Genomic DNA, 17,373 nt, shown 5'->3' with positions numbered 1-17,373 from the left:
AATGGTGGGGGGGAGGCAGCCCCGGCACTGAGGTACCTGCCACCGGGGGCTGCCACCCCGCGCCGCCGGGCAGGACCGCGGCCGTCTCGCCCGCCGGTCCCTGCAGCGGCTTCGAGAGGCCGATGGCAGCACCTCCCCGGGCCGGAGCCCTCGCAGGGTGCACCCCTTCCCTGAACGTCCCACCTTTGAAGGGGCTGTGGTGCAGCGTGCCCCGTGTGTGCAGTGATCCCCGGGGCCGGAGGTGGGGGGGGCCTGGCGGGAGGGGGCTGTGGGGTGGACGCCGAGCAGAGCCCCTCTGCTTAACTTGGGAATCTTGAGGTTCCCCTCTCCCTTTAAAGACAGTAACCTAGTACAGTGGGTAATAATAAAGTTTTCCTACTATCTGAGCTTAGATATTTTAATTTAAAAGGCAGTTCTACAGATATATATGAGAAAATTATAGGAGTAAATATCTTTGATTTGTCAGTACGTTTTCAGTGAGATGATGTGTGGCTGCAGTTTTATCTTCAAACTTAAAAGTACTCTTGCTCTACTCCAAGCCAAACCTTTATAAACATTTTTAACAATGTCTTTTCTTGATAGTGTGTTTAGATGCAATGCTGTTACATGCTTATATTGAAGATGTAATTGCACCGTTTGTGTAAGCAAACAGCATTGCTGAATGTTCTGCTGTTTCAGGTGCCTTTGAAGGGCTTGTTTCTACCATGTACAGCACTTGACTATAGCTCTTGGTGGTAGTTGAATCTGTGCTGATTTTCTTTACAAAATAGTCGTACAGAGAAGCAGTAACTTAATTGTTTGAAAGCATAACGCTGATTTTAGTGATCTTGATGAAAGGAAGGCTAATTCCATTTTAAGCTTGGTAAAAGCTTTCTAAGATGGTAACCTGCTTCACCTGTCGTTGCATACAGTGGCATACTGGTTTGGTATTGCTATTAATGTAATATTTAACATTAAAAGTTATCTCACTACAGGGGCAGGGAAAAGGTCTCACCTAAGTTTGCAACTAAATATTTTAATAGAAAAATAACTTTAAAGCCTGCTCACAGTATTAAGACTTAACAACTCTTTAAGGCCTACCTGGTCATTTTGGAATTAGTCTTTCTGCTGTCCCTTGCTGCTGAAGGGTAGTAACTTCAATGTTTCATTTCTGTTCTGCTCTTTCTATTTATGTGAAAACATGTGCAGGTGTAAGCTGTCCCATCTAAAACAATGTACTTATGTTGCAGGAAAAAAACAGCCCATCCCTTTTTTAGGCTGTACGTTTATGCTATCTATGCAAGACTGGGTTAAGCTTTTGTCTTTGCAATATGTCCCAAACATATTTGGGAATCATTTGCATGAGGAGAATAATTGCCATTGATAAGATCATTCAAGGATGTGTGTGAAGGAGTAAGAGGGTGGAACTGAACTACACCAGCAGAGGTTGTAGGAGGACAAGGCACTTGTGAAGAGGTATCAGAGGAGCACTGTGTAAGAAAAAACTCAAGGAAGCTCGAGTGACAGAGTACTGCCTTACGCATACCTAGATGTTGTAGGTGCACAGATAGAGAAGAATGAAAATTAAGAAGAGATCTGTATTGAGAATTTAAAGATGTGAATACTTACAGGATGCCTTAGGGGCATGTTTTAAGTTGGGTACTACTTGAGAGAAGCTTTGAGTATATTGAAAGTGAAACAAAAACAGCCTGTAGAAGGTCTTAGAATACATAATGCCAAAGGAGAAGACAGCAATGGGAAGAGGAGGGGGCAGTTAAACAAGAAGAATTTTATGCTTTCTTTTCATGGGAGCACCCTTGTACTGGTATTATTTTATACAAGTTAATTAGAAATGTAATCTTTGGGCTTCCAGTGCTATGCCAGTTCACCCTTCAGTCCCTAAGTTTAAGCATCATTCGGTTATGTTGCTCACCTAAGAAATGCTGAAGGGAAAGGAAGTGTGTATTTATTGTAGTAGTTCTGCCAAGACTTCCATTTAGGTCCGGATCAAAATATTTCATAGCAAACCAAATATTAGTGAGGTTAACCCGACCTCTTCTGGAGAGTAAGATTTATGAGGCCTACTAATGAGAGGGAAGTGGTTGGATAGAGAAGCTGGTTTGGATTATGTATCTTCTGGCAATGTCTCTGTTCTGGAGAATTAAATCCTGAATAAAAGTTCTTGTTTTGCTATAATTGTGTGCAGTTAAATGCTATCTATCAGAAGCCTGGTGATTGGCTTTTGCTTTGTAATTATGCAGCATGTTTCTTATATGTGATAAGCTCTCAAATTTTCATGTGTATAGCAAGTTTTGATTTATGCTGTTAAAGAAGAACATTTCTGTTCCAAGTACATGTGGTAGAAATTCTTCAGAGTACAGTGCTGTCATACAGTAATTTCCACTTTGCGGATCACTCAATTGGGTTGAGTAAGATTGAGTGTGTAGCAGAAGTGAAATTGTTTATGCTAGTATTTGGTGTTCCAAGCCCAAGAAGAGGAGGATGCAAATTCATTGTTGGGAAGAGGGTCTGAAAAAAGTTGAGAAACAGTAGCCAGAAGTTAATTACTCAGCTGTCTTAAACACCATGTTGGCGATGCTAGTGTCCCGTGGATTCTTTGAGATTTAAGTGGACAGCAAAACATGATTATTCTTAAGTTTCTAAAGACATCTTTAGAGATGTTGTATGTCGTCAGTCTTCCCTATAGCAAATATTACTTCTGTGTGTAAAAACAGAACTGTTAGAATAGATGTTGCTCATTAGCTGGAAAGGCATTTTAATGAAACAGTTCATTGGGAGTTTGTTTTGTTTGTTTGTTTTAACTTGTAATTTGGTTTGAACCAGTGTGGTTTCTAGTTATTTTGATTTTTTTTTTCCTTTACACTGTTGGTCAGAGTTTTGGTCAGTTTGCAGTAAATTTTCTTTTGCTGGGTGAAGAAAAGATATTACATAAAGTAAAACCAAATAAAACCCTCTTATTTGGCAGTCTATTTAGACTATTTTTTCCTTTTAAACTTGGGTAGAAAGCCATTTTGCATTTAGAATTTTTATTATCTTTACTAATATTCACAGGTTAGTTAAAAAAGTTCATCTTTAATGTAAGACTCTTCTCAAGACTTATTTATTCAGAGTTTAAGTAAGTCTCAGTATGACAGGTGCCAAGTCCTAGTAACTACCTTTATATGCTTCCTCTTGCCACTCTTTGCATATTAAGACCCTATGTCATTACTGTGTGAAAGAAGATGCTCGGCTAGACTGGAGTATTATTTTCTTTTACTTTAAAAGGATTACATTGATGGGTCTTTGGAATAGACAGCTAAGCCCAGTTCACAATTACTTTATGTAGCTGTTTATGCTAATTCATATTACTGTGAAACCAGAACTGACTTCAGAGAATGTATTCCACAGACATTACTGTTATGTTTGTACAGCTCCCAGCACAGCTGGGACCTCAATCCAATAAAGTTATTGCTATACAAATAATAAATGCATCAATATGCACATATCTGAATATTCACAAGGGCTTTTACAAAGATATTCATGTGCAATTTCACATTTGTGAGACATGTTAGACAAAGTGGGAAGGAAATATAAAGCTTTAAATAACACAAAGCTTTGCATGTATTTTATTTATAAGGAAGAAAAGGGAATATGCAATGTTTTGGCTGAGACTTCAATGAAAAGTCTTATTTCCTGCATCTTCCTCATTTTTGCCGGCTGGAAAATAATATATATTTATGAGATAAAATAGGTTGCTTCAACATATTAATACTCAGGGAAAAATAGGCAAGTGTTCTCAGAGCACTGAAGAGCAGGGGGATGATTTTAGGATTAATGCTGAAAAATGTCACCCTTACAATGCGAAGTAGTATATTAACTATAGCATTATCTTATCATAGTGTGTTTAAATGTAACTTCTTGTTACCTGTCATTGTTCTGCCTCTTAAGATATGAAACCATAAAATTTTCTAATTGACAAAATAAATAGATTCTTTTAGAAGTTGTATTTACGAAAATTAAAGTTCCTGAAAGAGCTTAGATGCAGTTAAATACGCTTCTTGTCATGTCATATTTTTGCTTAAGTAAATGGTGTGCAGGTTTTAGCAGAATCAGCAGCCAATATGCCACTAGCAATTTTTGTGGTAATCACATTATTGGCCCTTCCCATTATTAATGAGACAATAATTAAGAAATAGTGTTGATAGTCACATAACGCATGATTTGTATATTGGAAATGGTCAGGTAGAATCCTTGCATATGCAGAATAAAATACAAGAAAGAATGAGTGGCAAATGTTCCTTGCTTTTAAATTCATCACATTCTTTCTGCTTAAATTGCCTCAGCTGCTAATGCTGGAACCATTACAGTAATGGACTCAGCAAATGAAGGAGAACCAAGACATACACACTTTATTACTGGAGGGGTAATTTTCTCTTCATCTGTAATAGCAGCAGTGCCTAGTATTGATCAGACCATCAAGATACTAATCCTCTGTAAAATTACTTGTTATAACTGAAAATGTGTTAATCCAAATCAGTCTGTGTCCTGACTTTCTACTTACTATTGAATACAGACTATTAGATGGTTTATTTTTTGTGATTTAAAGCCTTTATATTGATAATAGTAGGAGCTTCCTTTGCAAGAGCGCGTGCTTAATCTTAGCTATGGCCCTGGGTTGTCTTTTTGTTTTAACTAGAACATCACCCACTTAATTAAGAAGTGCGTGTCTATCTTGCTGCTCTGAATTATATTGGTACTTTAGGCTCTGCAGATTTATTAAACACATCGTTTTACATTGTCTCTTGTTTTTGCTGTAAATAAGAACAGATCTATGCTTCACATGTTAGAATCTTCTCAGATCTTGGAGCCAAGGATGTGAGGGGCATGGATACCTATAATTCATGTTTTGTTGATTGTGGCCTGTAAAGCTATTGTAAGAGAAGGCAAATGCCAGGGGTCTAAAGGTCTTCTGGTTTACTTACTTTAATCCTAGTCACCCTCTACATGAGACAGTGATATGGGAGCTATGCATATTCCATATCCAAATACGCACTCTTGGGAAGGCTTCTCCTTTTTCTTTTTCTTTTTTTTCCCCCTCTGTCTCATGTATTTTTTTATAGTCTTGTATGTTAAGATTGTAAACTCATGTCTGTTGCTTGTATAGCCTCTAGCCAAGTGAAATTTTGGCTCGGTTGCGTGCCACAAGTACAATAGCTGTTACAGGTACACAATACCTTGTAGGACACGGCTGCATGAAACGGTTCCATTAACCCTGACCTTTCATTAGACCTGTTAATCTGGGCTCCTACCACATGACAGCCATTGGTATCTTGCCAGTTTATGGGGGGCAAGAAGTGTCCTAGAAGTGGGTCAAGATGCAGAATTGGTTGCTTATTTCAAAGAATCTGGTAGTGTTCATGCATTTTAGGAAGCTTTTGTTGTTGTTGCAGTGTTAATCCAATTTTTGTTCTGGCCAAATTAACAGCATGTTTATTTACCTAATTACCCCTCTGCTTTCTTTTTTGTCATAATTTAACAGGCTCAACTTGTGTCATTTAGAGAGGCTTCCTATTTCCTAAACCATATTGGAGTACCAATACCTTTACAGGGATTTTGATTCCTTGTCTGCCTCAGAACACTAAATTTTTTTTCCCCTTCTGATAAAGCATATGAACAGGGAATACGTTGCTTAATTCCAATTTCCCTATTGAGCAACCTCTTTACTATAATTTTCAAGACGGCACACTAGAAATGCATACAGCAAAGCATCTGGTGTGATGGTGATGTGATCTGAAGTTCACTTATTCAGCTGAAAGATACTCTGCCGAATTTAAGATGAACTCAAAATTTTTCTGTCGTCCCAGTAAATTTGCGGCTAGACTGTTATTAAACAGAAGTATGTTCTCAAACAGCAACACTGAGACAAAGAAAATGATCATTTACCAATCCAGTGTTAGACCTACAGTGTCAAAAAGCATGATGATAGATGTTTATATTCTTTTTTGAATATTTCTATAAATTGTGGCATTCAGGAAAATTAAATTTACTCCCAAAACCAAGGGAAAGCACATTGTGGAAATTATTCCTGTTTTCTGTAGAAAATAAAACTTCGTGTGGATTGAATTTTTGGTTTTGAACGAACATCTTTCTGAAGAAAAATCTTTTGGAAGTTTTTAGCAAGTGGTTCGATTTCAGAAAGCTAGATAGTCTCAGATGTACATCACCCAGACCCTCTTGTCTTCTGATTCCGCACTTAGCTTATAATCTTAGAAGTTTCAGATGGAAATTGGCATTTTTGAAATGAAGCTATAGTGAAATGTCCCTGCTGGAGGTGCAGTACTGACCCTATTTTCACTTTTATTTGTAGATTTGGAAAACATTTAGTGAATAATTATTATCCTTTTTCCCTTTTACAGCAGGTAGGATTCAGTTCCTTCTGATGGAGGTTTGTGAGAGCTAGACAGCCAAATAGTGAATGCCTAAAGCTTGTTTCTGTTCCTGGTGCAATCGGTGATGAAACTTGCGCAGCCTTGAGCTGAAGCAGAATGGGGCTCTCATGCTTTTAATAATTCATCCATTTCTTAAATTATTTGATTAACCTTTAATGACCAAGAGCGTCCAAAATATCAGATGATCCTCATCCCTTCAGTTGAGATTAAAAAGCACTATAGTGTGTTACTGTATTCTGTTAGGTTCACTAGTGAACTGCAAAACATGGTTATGAATATTTATTGGAATTTAAAGTATGGGACAGATTAAACGTATCTTTGAAGGCTTCTGGATAGAAAATGATAGTGCTGAAATTTCAAAACACTTTTTTTTAGTTAATTATGTCTTACTACGTGAGGAAACTCTGCTCTACCATATTTAGCTTAACATTTTTTTGACTTTATCTCCTAGAACTTGTTCAGTTTCGTTTTGCCCTTTTATCTGCTGCTCATCCCACCATTTTTATTTAAGACTGTAAAGTTACTTTAGTGTAACTGCTATTGTCACCTTTGCCCTCAGCTAATCAAATAGTTTACCTTGAGGGAAGCATTTATCTCCCACTTTCATTATTATTATTTTCGTAGCTGTAAAGATATATATTTTATGTCTCCAGAAGGCTGTAACAGTGAAACGAGGTATTGATCTGCTGTATTTGGCAATTTCTTTCCACCTTGCCATCGATATCATGTCAGCCTCTGTCTGTACTGTGGTTGACCTCACAAATAGCTCTTTATGTTCCCATTGGATTCAAATGATATACTATGCTCAAAACTAAATCAATGAATGATTATAAAGTTTTTAGTATTATTTCATAACCCCCAGGCAATTGGTACTTCATGCAGTGAATACTTGAAAAGGTAGCTGATTAAAATATGTTGCTGATTCTGTTGTAAGGTTTAAAATTGCACTGAAATCAAACTTACCATAATATTAATATCGGGGTCTGATTTGCATGTTTCTGTACAGATACTAAAATTACTGAAACTTCTGCCTGTAATTCACCAGAGAGACTCCAGTCTATAATGGCAAAAGATTGTATTTCAAGCAAAACTTCCCACTTCTGATGCATGCTGTGTCCTCTGTTTTGAGCGCAAAAATTTCACACAGTGGACCTTGCAAGTGAAAGATCATGAATGTTACACTACACATGCTTTTAGGGGAAAAAAAGGAGGTAAAGATCAGATAATGTTTTCATCTCCGAAAAGTGAACGGTAAGTTTAAGCAGCTTTGGGATTAGAAAACATTGCTATTACTGCTCTGTAGAATTGTACCCCTTACATATACTTCTAACAGTTTATTTGGCAAAATTCAGGTTGAAATACACATTTAATAGGTTCATTTTTTTTTTAACTCTGAATGGAAATAGGTAGGATTTTCACAAGCATTTACAGGGCTTTAGAAGGCAAATCCTATTGATACTGAATTTGTGCTCGAGTTGGGCAAGAAGCTTTTAAAAAGCTGCCTGTTGTCTCAAAGCGGTAGGCCTCTTGAAATGTACATCTGTATTTGGAAAGGACTGACTGGACGTTGCACACAAAAGGATAGATTTATGCAAATTAATTAACAGCTTGTAGATCTGGAAACAATTTGTATTTGGCTATATTCTCTTCTGATCTTCTTCTACATTTACTTCTAACGTAAATGATGTCATTGCAGAAGGTAACGATGCTCTTGTGCTCAAAGGAAATACTTCATTGTCTGGTATCTAAATCCTGTGTTGGCCAAGAACTGCAGATGGTGAAATATTGAATGATGTGCTATGGTACATATGTTTGTACCTAAGCATAGAATGAAAATAGAACAAAACATTTAATCCAGAGAAACTATGTAGGAGAAAGTTATTTGGGGCCTTCATCACGAACAATGCATACAAACAACAGTGAAATGACCATCTTTCTGGGTTGAAAAGCTTATTAAGAGTCAGAGTGTGGATAAAAAATCCTAATAAACTTTTAAAGAAAATGAGCTTTTGTAAAATATAACATTTTTGCAAGGCATTTAGGCACAAAAATTGTGTAAAGGAGTTTCAAAGAGATAGATTTAGAGTATTTCAGTTGTTTATTCTGAGACCACATGACTGGCATATTTTAGTACACAATGTAAAAACACTGAAAATTATACCAAAGCTCTGATCAGTTTGAAGCTGTTTTTGTAAGCCTGGAGTTCTGCTGAAATGTAGAATAATTTTATTTTTTTTTAATGTACTGCAGCTATTATGAAATCCAAAAATTCACTTCTGTCTTCTCACCATGTAGGAGCCAAAAGGTAATTCTTACTGAATTTGTTATTTCAGATTTTGTATTTGCTGAGTATAGTGGAACTGACCTGACAGGAGATAAGATCAAAAAGCAGTTCCATTTTCCTACTTTCCAACCGTTCCCTTGTCAATCCATTAGAATAAGATGGGTTGAATCAGTTGTGTGGCCCCTTGCATCTTTGGTAATAGGGAGGAGAAGCTGTTTTCTTTTGGGTTTTTTATTGTGATGACTAGGTCAGTAGGCAGTTACCTTTTATGGGTGTTCCGTGTTCTGGCTTTTGCCTCTGGCATGTGAAATGTAAAAAGTGTACTGTATTGGTGGTTTTCTTTCTATTTGAACTTCCTGAGGGTGGTGGTACTTGAGCTTTTTAGAAGGAAAAGTACTGGGACAAATGCTGGTTTGCATAGGCTTCTCCCGTTCCTTGAAACAGAAGCTATTATGCTTTTGCGTTGTTAAGGTTGGAAGTTTTCTGCTGTGTGCTGTCTTTATTTCTTGAACCTCTGTCACTGCTGTCTGAAAAGTAGTCCTGTGATATAGTCATATGGACGCTATCACTCTTGGTTCAATGGAACGTGTTTATAGAAAACATTTGTATATAGAAAAATGAGATAAAAGCCGATTATATGTACTACCAATGTTTTGATTTTCTAGCCTTGTATTTCACTTCAAAAGTCTTTTACTTGCGTTAGTAAAAACGTATATTCCCGAGTGCCTTCCTCTTTAACCAATTTTGCTAGAATGTGTCATGAGGAACTTCTGTATATTTGGGAATAGAGCTATTTCGTATTGCATGTTATATCTATCTATATAATATACTGTGCACTCCTCATGTAACAGTAACCAACAGGTAATGTAGCAGGAGATCTAACAAACAGTTTGATTCTCTCTATTATTTTATTTTTGTCTTTCCTCTGGCCAGTATTGTGTCCTCCCAATGTTAAAGGAAAAGAAAGTTGTGGGTTTTTTTTTTTGTTTTTTTTTTTTAAAAAGCTTTGTTGGTTTTTTTTCAGTTTCTTTGCATTATTAGTATTCATATTTTCAAGTTACATTCCATCAGGTTTTCTCCCGTATTGTTGTAAATAAGAGTTGAAACTTGTAAAAGAAGAGTTGAAAAAAAGAGTTGAAATATGAAAATTTCTGGACTCCAGGAACTGATACTTCAGAAAACTTTTCCTTATCACTTGACCATTGCAAGTTGTGGTGTTTGATAACAGTACATAACATTCTTAGTGGCGTTCTGGCCTAAATTCTTGTAATAGACTGTAGATATTGGTCAGCCTTCCCTGAACTGTTTTAAAAATGTCTTATGTTACTGAAGTGTTTTTATTATACGTTACACTGAAGAGCCACAGGTAAGTACATCATCTCATCTCATATTATTCCAGAAGTTTATCCTCACAACATATCTCTGTAGTAGGGACCTATTTTTCCCTTTTCACAAATGGAAATCAAAATACAGAGAAACGGTAACTTTCTTCTTATCACAAATAAATTGATCATGTATGATAGGCGTCAGATACACTGCTTACGTTCTGTGTGACTGAATGGGGTGTGTGCAGCAAGCCCGGCTCATTTGGACAGGGTTTGACTACCTGAAATAGCTAGTGACTGTGTGCACACGCACTGTGCAGCTCTTGATGAAAGGGTCAGGAAGTGCAGTACGTGCGCAGTAGCATTACGCGCTTCAACAATGAGGAATGAAGTCAGGGCATCCAGAATTTAAAATTTGGAAATCTCAGACAACTACAGAAGTGCTTCTGAATCGATTTGAACCTCATTATAAGACAGTAAAAGAAGCAGCAACTGGGGAAAATGGATGTGTAACCAAGCAAGTCCTCTAACAATTAAAGTATACTTTTTTTTAAATTTTTCCTGCCCTCATAGAGTGTAAAAGACATTGATGACCTTTCCCCAAATTTATAATTTCTGCTATAGGTAGGACCCTCTTGCCTATGTAGAAAAGCCTTGACATTTGTCCTTCAGTCCAAAATAAGTTGAATTTTGATTTTATGCTTCTGGCTTCCTGAAAACCATTGGTGGCGATCAAGACAGTAGGTTGGTCATTATCTATGATTTTAAAATATTATTTGACTTGTGCAATAGAACATATGAATATAGTTCTTACCTTACAGAGTTTGTGCTCTGTGTGTATATCTCTGTGTACGTGACAGACAAGCGTTTTTCTGCTTCACGATTCAAACGTATTCCTCATAACTAATGACAATTCATTTTCTTTTTAGTTTGCAAAGCGCAGTTTGTGAATAGGGTCTTTAATGTGTTGATATCATGACAGAAATCGGTACAAAGCAGTACTGTCACGAGCGGGATGATACCAGTGACCCAGCAAAAAGAAACAAGCACTTTGCTTGTTGATCTGTTTTGTTCGAGGGCAGTATTTGGCCCTGTAAGTGCAGGAGAGATGGACTGTTCATGAAAAGGGCATAAAGAGCTAACTCATGTGATCCTTTGTCAGCCTGATTAAATTTAGTGTCAAGCATTCATTCATATGAAAGATGAGCGGCATCACTGTTTATCTAATAAAAAAAAGTATTTCTATTTTTCCTGAAGTATTTTATATGTTAATAGAGGCAAACGTGGATATGATCACATAATTTAAATGTGTAAGTAAAGAATATACGTCTTTACTGGCAATGGGTTAAAAGTAAGATGTATATGTTTTATGCAAAATAATGCAATTTCCTTGTTAATCATGCTGTTCAAGCCATAACTCCACACAAAACAATGCTTTTAAACAAATAGAAAATACTGTTATTGTACCATTTATAACAGAAATGCTTAGGATATTTAGAGACTGATGCAAAGTATTTGTTTGCATGCCTTAATGTATGCTCCTAGTGCAATATTAATATACAAATGCAGAAGTAAAATTCCAGGTGATTGTATTAGCCCTAATTATAAGGCTTTGGGCTCTGCTTTTTAATACTGGAAGAAACCCCAGTATTTAGAAAAAGGGGTACAACAGATGTAATTTTGGAAATAAATGCATGCCATTACAAGAAAATGGAAGAATTTCTTGTGAAATAATTGAATTTCTTTTAAATATTAAAAGAAAGAGAAGGGAAAAAAGTTTAGATGTCTCTCCCCTCAGCCTTCCTACCCTGCCAAATCCGGCTTGCTTAAAACAGCTGCTGGGAGTTTTGTTTAACGCTGTACTTTGCATGCATTTGTGATTTGAAATAAAAAAAAAAAAAAAAAGTCAAATTTGAAAGAGACAGTTTGAATGGCATGCTGTCAGTTTGGCTCTTCATGAATTGGCAGTGGTCTCATTTAGGACCTTCAAATATGTGTCTGCCTGGACAGAACGAGAACATTTTGCATGTTCTTCAGAAGACAACCACTCCTTGCTGCCTCACAGTATTCAGTGGTGCATGACAGTTGCCCTTCATTGCTGTCTTCTTCGAACTTAACCTTTGACCGTCCACTTAGTCGCTGCGCAACGGTTGGAGCAGGCCAAGATGTTCATGAATGACGGGCATCGGCCTGCAACGTGCTTGTCATTATTTGACTGTCAAAAGTAGCCTGCCATTGGGCTCCATCAAGGTTTGAAACCTATGTGCAGCAGTCCATATTACTTAACTTCCAAGACTGTCAACAGAACCATCAAATGTGCATAAAAAATGTGTGTTGAATACGTCTTTGATCATAATATAGGGAGATATTTTTTGTGTGCGCTAAATGTATTCATATGACTTTCACAGGGCCAAGAGGTTGAATCTGCTGCCATGGTAAAAAGTGAACTGTTGTCTCCTGTGGTCTAAGTTTCAAATAGCACAATTTAGATTTGAACAGCTCTGCCAGTTAAACTCTCAGCTTGTCTTGCGTATCCTATCAGCTTTTCAGCCAGCAGTATAAGCAGCGAGATACTAGACCAGTGGTGCCTGAGGTTAGCTGTCAAACTGGAATGTTATTTTGGATCTTGCTGTAATGTAATATTATAGAAGGAGGTCAGGCTGTGTGATTTGTAAAGCAGTTGTGTGAACTTAAAATGACTGAAATGTTGTTTATTTCAGGTACTTTTTTTTCCTCTTGAAAGAATTGAAGAGAAGATAGAATTTATCATAAAAAAGTAAGAAACCTAAGGCAATGTAAAATGGTCATTTTTCTGTCAAGTACAGAATACAGCGCATAAAAGAGCATCAACATTCAATATGAAGAGTCAGTAAGGCTTAAATTCACTAAGTAATAAATGTTGACATTGAAAATACTTAGCAGGCAGACATACTTATATCTTTTGATAATGAATGCTGAAGACATTTGGGGCTGAACCTCATGCTTAATTTAGCGAATGGGAATTGTACCCCTGGGTTAACTAGGAACATAAGCTTGGTGTGTAGGTGAATCGCTTATGCAAACTCATATAGTAACAAATACTTTGAATTGCTTCATGCTTGGAAGAGTCATATCCTGCTTTTGGAATATTCACTATTCACTTGGGCAAAAGCCATCTGTAACTGCAATTTTTTTTTATTGAATTTCAAATGTGTCTGTTTTCTTCTCTCAAAATACCCCAGTTCCTTTGCATTTGAAATGGTATATCAAAATGACGTCACAAAATATAAGTATCAGCTTGAAAAAACTGAGATTCACTGGAGCTGCTTTATAATGACTTCTACCTGAAGCATAAAAAATAGCATTATCTTGCTAACTGGCTATAAAATTATTTTTTCTTCATATTTTAAAACATCTTCATGCTAATTTAGTAAAAACAATAAAATCCGAACCATGGTAAAAAAAATAAAATAGCAAGTGGATAGTGGTTAGATTGCTTAGAAGCAAAAAGATTATTATTTTAATAATATTTTTGCCTTCTGTATTTTCTGAACCAGGTTTTCCTTTTTTCTGCTTACAATGCCATTTGCAAGAGACCTCAGTTCAGATGCACTGATCTAAAAAATTAGATTGTGTCATGGAGATCTTTTAGTCTTTGGTCTTCTTGCTCTTAATCTTAAATACCGTCTAATAATGGTCTAACTCTTTGATTTCAGTCTTTGCTAATGCATTAATATGTGCCTGGTCTGAAATGGAGTATAAAATGCGTGCATTCAGATGTGTGTTTACCTACATATGTGTATATATGCACGCCGTAAATGTGCAGAATTCTTTGACACGTGAAGGGGTCTGTTATTAGATGTTAAAATTATGTTCTTCTAAACAATTTACTCTGGTAATGAAGTTTCTGTTACTAATCTTCTGTTTATGTTTCCCTCTGCTTGAGTAAGATATGCCTATGCACTATGTTTTGGTGAAGGGGGACAGAATTTTGAAAATGAATATATGCAAACATGCAATCATTTAAGTGCATTTAGGTATACAAATAGATAATGAGCACTTAAATAACGAGCCATTGTGGTTGTTGATATTGGTTCTGAGCTCAGAACTACTTTCTTGGGCTCCACAGCTTAAAAAAATATTACCAAAATTAATAGAAAAATCGAACGGACTATTTTCAAAATAGAGGAATGCTATTTTACATTTCACAAAGAAGTTGCTCTTTCTCTTACTGTACAAATCAAGGTTTAATTTCTAGTAGGAATTAATAATAGTGTTTGTAGTTGTTTTCCTGGGGGGAAAAGTTTAGAATCCTCAAGAACAAATTATTATTTTACTTAGAGTATGGAATTCCTGTTGTTCTTCTAACCAGAGGCTGGTCTTTTGCTCATTTTGAATTAACATTTTACACTTACGTGCAGAAGAAACTGAGCATCATTTTGCAGTTTATTGCAAGTGTGTTCATATCTTTGTATTTTTCCAAATAGAAAAAGTCGTTCTGTGAAGGCTGTCCAGTCTGTGTAATAACTAAGCGGCGGCGTGTATTAATGTTCTTGCTTTTGCCCTGCAGATCTTTTTAACTTGCTACTATTTTCAGAGGATGTGGAGAAATCAGTTTATTAACATAAAATGCAAAAAAAGTAAGTTTCCAGATGGTTACATATTAACAATTAGGAGGTGTTGTCTTTTCCCATTGTCTTAAGATACAAGGAACATTGCCATAAAAGTGTTTTCCAGCTTAGATAATTAGAAGCAAATGTTTGAAAGTGAAAACACGGTGAATAAAGACAACAAGAGTTGTGTCATTATTTTGTTTCATGTTCTGACTGAAAGCAAAATGTTTTAATCAAGCAAAGAAACTTCTGAAGTTGTTTTGAGGCTGGCAGGTGTGCAGGTGCTTTTTATTTCGACTTCGAAAAGTGTTAACTGCGTACAGGTACTTGGAAGGTTAAACATCCATAATCCTCTATGGTGTTAGAGAAGAAAAATAAATCTTATTACCCAAAATAAGAGAGGTAGAGACTTTAAGGGTAGTGTTTTGTTGTCACCTATACTCTCTGCAGTACAAATATCAGCTTGTCACAAAGGTTGAGACCTTTGTAGTGCATTCTTTCAGGGTACAAATCTGTCTCTCTTCTGGCTTTAACGCAATAGCTGTGAAATATCTGTATTAGGTAAAACAGAGGATAAGGCACCTTAAGGGCACTGAATTCTTATCTCTTTTTACTAGCGGTGGTGTCAACATGTACTAAAATGTGATGACCTACTCTCCTCTTTGATAAAAAGGAAAATGACCTGTCTACTGTGGATGGTGATAGAGTTGCCTGGGGCAGATTATATTGTCACCTTCTTTAGTATTGGGGTGTAGAAAAATAAAAAAGGCCAGGATATTTCTGTTTACCATAGAAGTATTTGACATTTCTAGCTACTGATAAAATATACTCATGGGTAGAAAGAAGGAACTGGTTTACACTGCTAAACAAGGTTGTGAAGAAATGCAGAGATTCTTTATTGTGTGAGCCCTTGGTATCGCAGGACACATGATACGTATCAAGAGATTCTTTCTGACGACTTCAGACACTCAAGGTTCAAGTTCTGCATTTAACCCTGCTTTCTACTTGTCTGTGGCCTTTTGGTACACAAAAAGCTGACATCTCTTGAGTCATGTCTTGAAATTCTGGCGTACTGTGCAACTTAGAGTTTAATCATGCACTTAGGTAATACAAGTAACAATATTTCTCACATTCTGAAAATAATTGGTGTCCTATTCAAGACCCTTTCTCTGTAGCATTCGAAAGCATTTATAGTTTTGTAGCACTTAATTTAGCAGTCACTATGTTTCGTTATTTACTATAACTGTGAGTGATAAAGTATGTAAATAACTTTGAGAGTTGATTTAAACTGTAGAGCTGGAACATCTCAAACTGTGAAAGGTACTTTAAGCTATTAGTAATATTTCTATGGCATTCTGTAAATTAAGGTGCTATTAATGCTAATCAGAAGCTGGAGTTAAGGATAAAGGAAGGATTTCAATTATGTTCTTTATTAATATTTAAGAATATGGTGTTTTTCAGCATTTGTTCACACTTTACAAGATGATGATGAAATGCAGAAGATGCTTCTTTTGTGAGTTCCTTGCATAATAATTTTGTCTTTGGTTTGAAAGCTCAAAGATTTCTTACGGGCGTGTTTCATCGTATCTCAGTAAGTTAGATTTGTTTACAGCATCCTCTTAGTAGATAAATATGGTGCTTTACTGGGAGCTTTATGGGCCCTGTGCCTGCATTGGTCACTTCTATCATTTATTCTGTATTGGTTAAAAAAGCCTGAGAATGAGTCAGTAGTTTGTTGAAGTAATGAAGTGTGATGAGCTGATGAATTAAATCAAGTTTATTCTAAGCTATATAAGTATAGTAATATCTGTGGAAATATCAATCTTTATATCTTTTGGTATGGGTATAAACTGATATGTGGATTAAAAAGTGAAAGAACAGTTAAGTCCCAAGAATTTGGATTTATCAAGTGTTGTAGAATGTGTCTAATGATATCCTAGAAAGGTAGTAGCTAGAGATAAAGTAAAAGCTTGTTGCTTTACAGAACTTTCAGTTTCTAAGTGTATGTAGAATTCAGTATTACATTGGCTCATACTTGACCAGCCCTCATTTTACATAAGCTTACCATTTAAAGAGTGTTTAGAAATTTGCATTGCCAAGCCCACTTATTTATCATGTTTTTTGTTTGTTTCATAGTCTCTAGAGTTTTTATTTGTAATTCTGAATACTTTTATTCCAAGGAATTTAAGGCAAGAACTGGAGATAATCCAGTTCTTAAGAAAAATAAATCAGAGAAATCAGTAATGGAGGCAGGCAATGAGCGATGAAGGAACAAATTAAGAACTCAGCAAACAGGGACTTGCTGGAAGACGGTAAAATATTAAGGCAATGTGATATTTATTTTGGGGGGGAAGATTAAATAAGCAGAAAAGTGACACAAAATTGAGTGATGGAGAATCAATAAAATGTGAATTAAAAAGCCAGACACCTAGTGGATTCCAATGTAATATCCTAGCATTTATTTGACTGGAATGTAATCAGTGACTGTTATGTAAACTATATATAAATGAATTTACATGTGTGTTTTGCTGTTTAAAAGATTTACTGTCATTTTCTGAAAAGGAGCTATTACTGTAAGGACATGTGAAGGGCTAACACTATCCAGCCCTTTACTAAAGTGACTGAAGAGAGTGGGTTGTGACTGCTGTGCCAAACAGGGTAGGAGGAACGTGTCTTTTGCAAATCGGCAGCCTGATCACTTTTGTGTCTCTCCTCCTAATTTCCCTCACCTTCAGTGATATTGG

General features: G+C 36.2%; 1 protein-coding gene across 1 annotated transcript in view; it reads left to right on the top strand.

Moving 5' to 3' along the window:
* Positions 1–17,373, top strand: part of FTO (FTO alpha-ketoglutarate dependent dioxygenase) — a 254,672-nt gene that overhangs the window by 285 nt on the left and 237,014 nt on the right. The gene's annotated exons all lie outside the window — the stretch shown is intronic.

This window comes from Numenius arquata, chromosome 13, assembly GCF_964106895.1.
Source record: "Numenius arquata chromosome 13, bNumArq3.hap1.1, whole genome shotgun sequence".
In the NCBI taxonomy this organism is placed as follows: domain Eukaryota; kingdom Metazoa; phylum Chordata; class Aves; order Charadriiformes; family Scolopacidae; genus Numenius; species Numenius arquata.
Note: the sequence above shows the minus strand (reverse complement) of the source record. Positions and strands in the feature narration are given on the sequence as shown.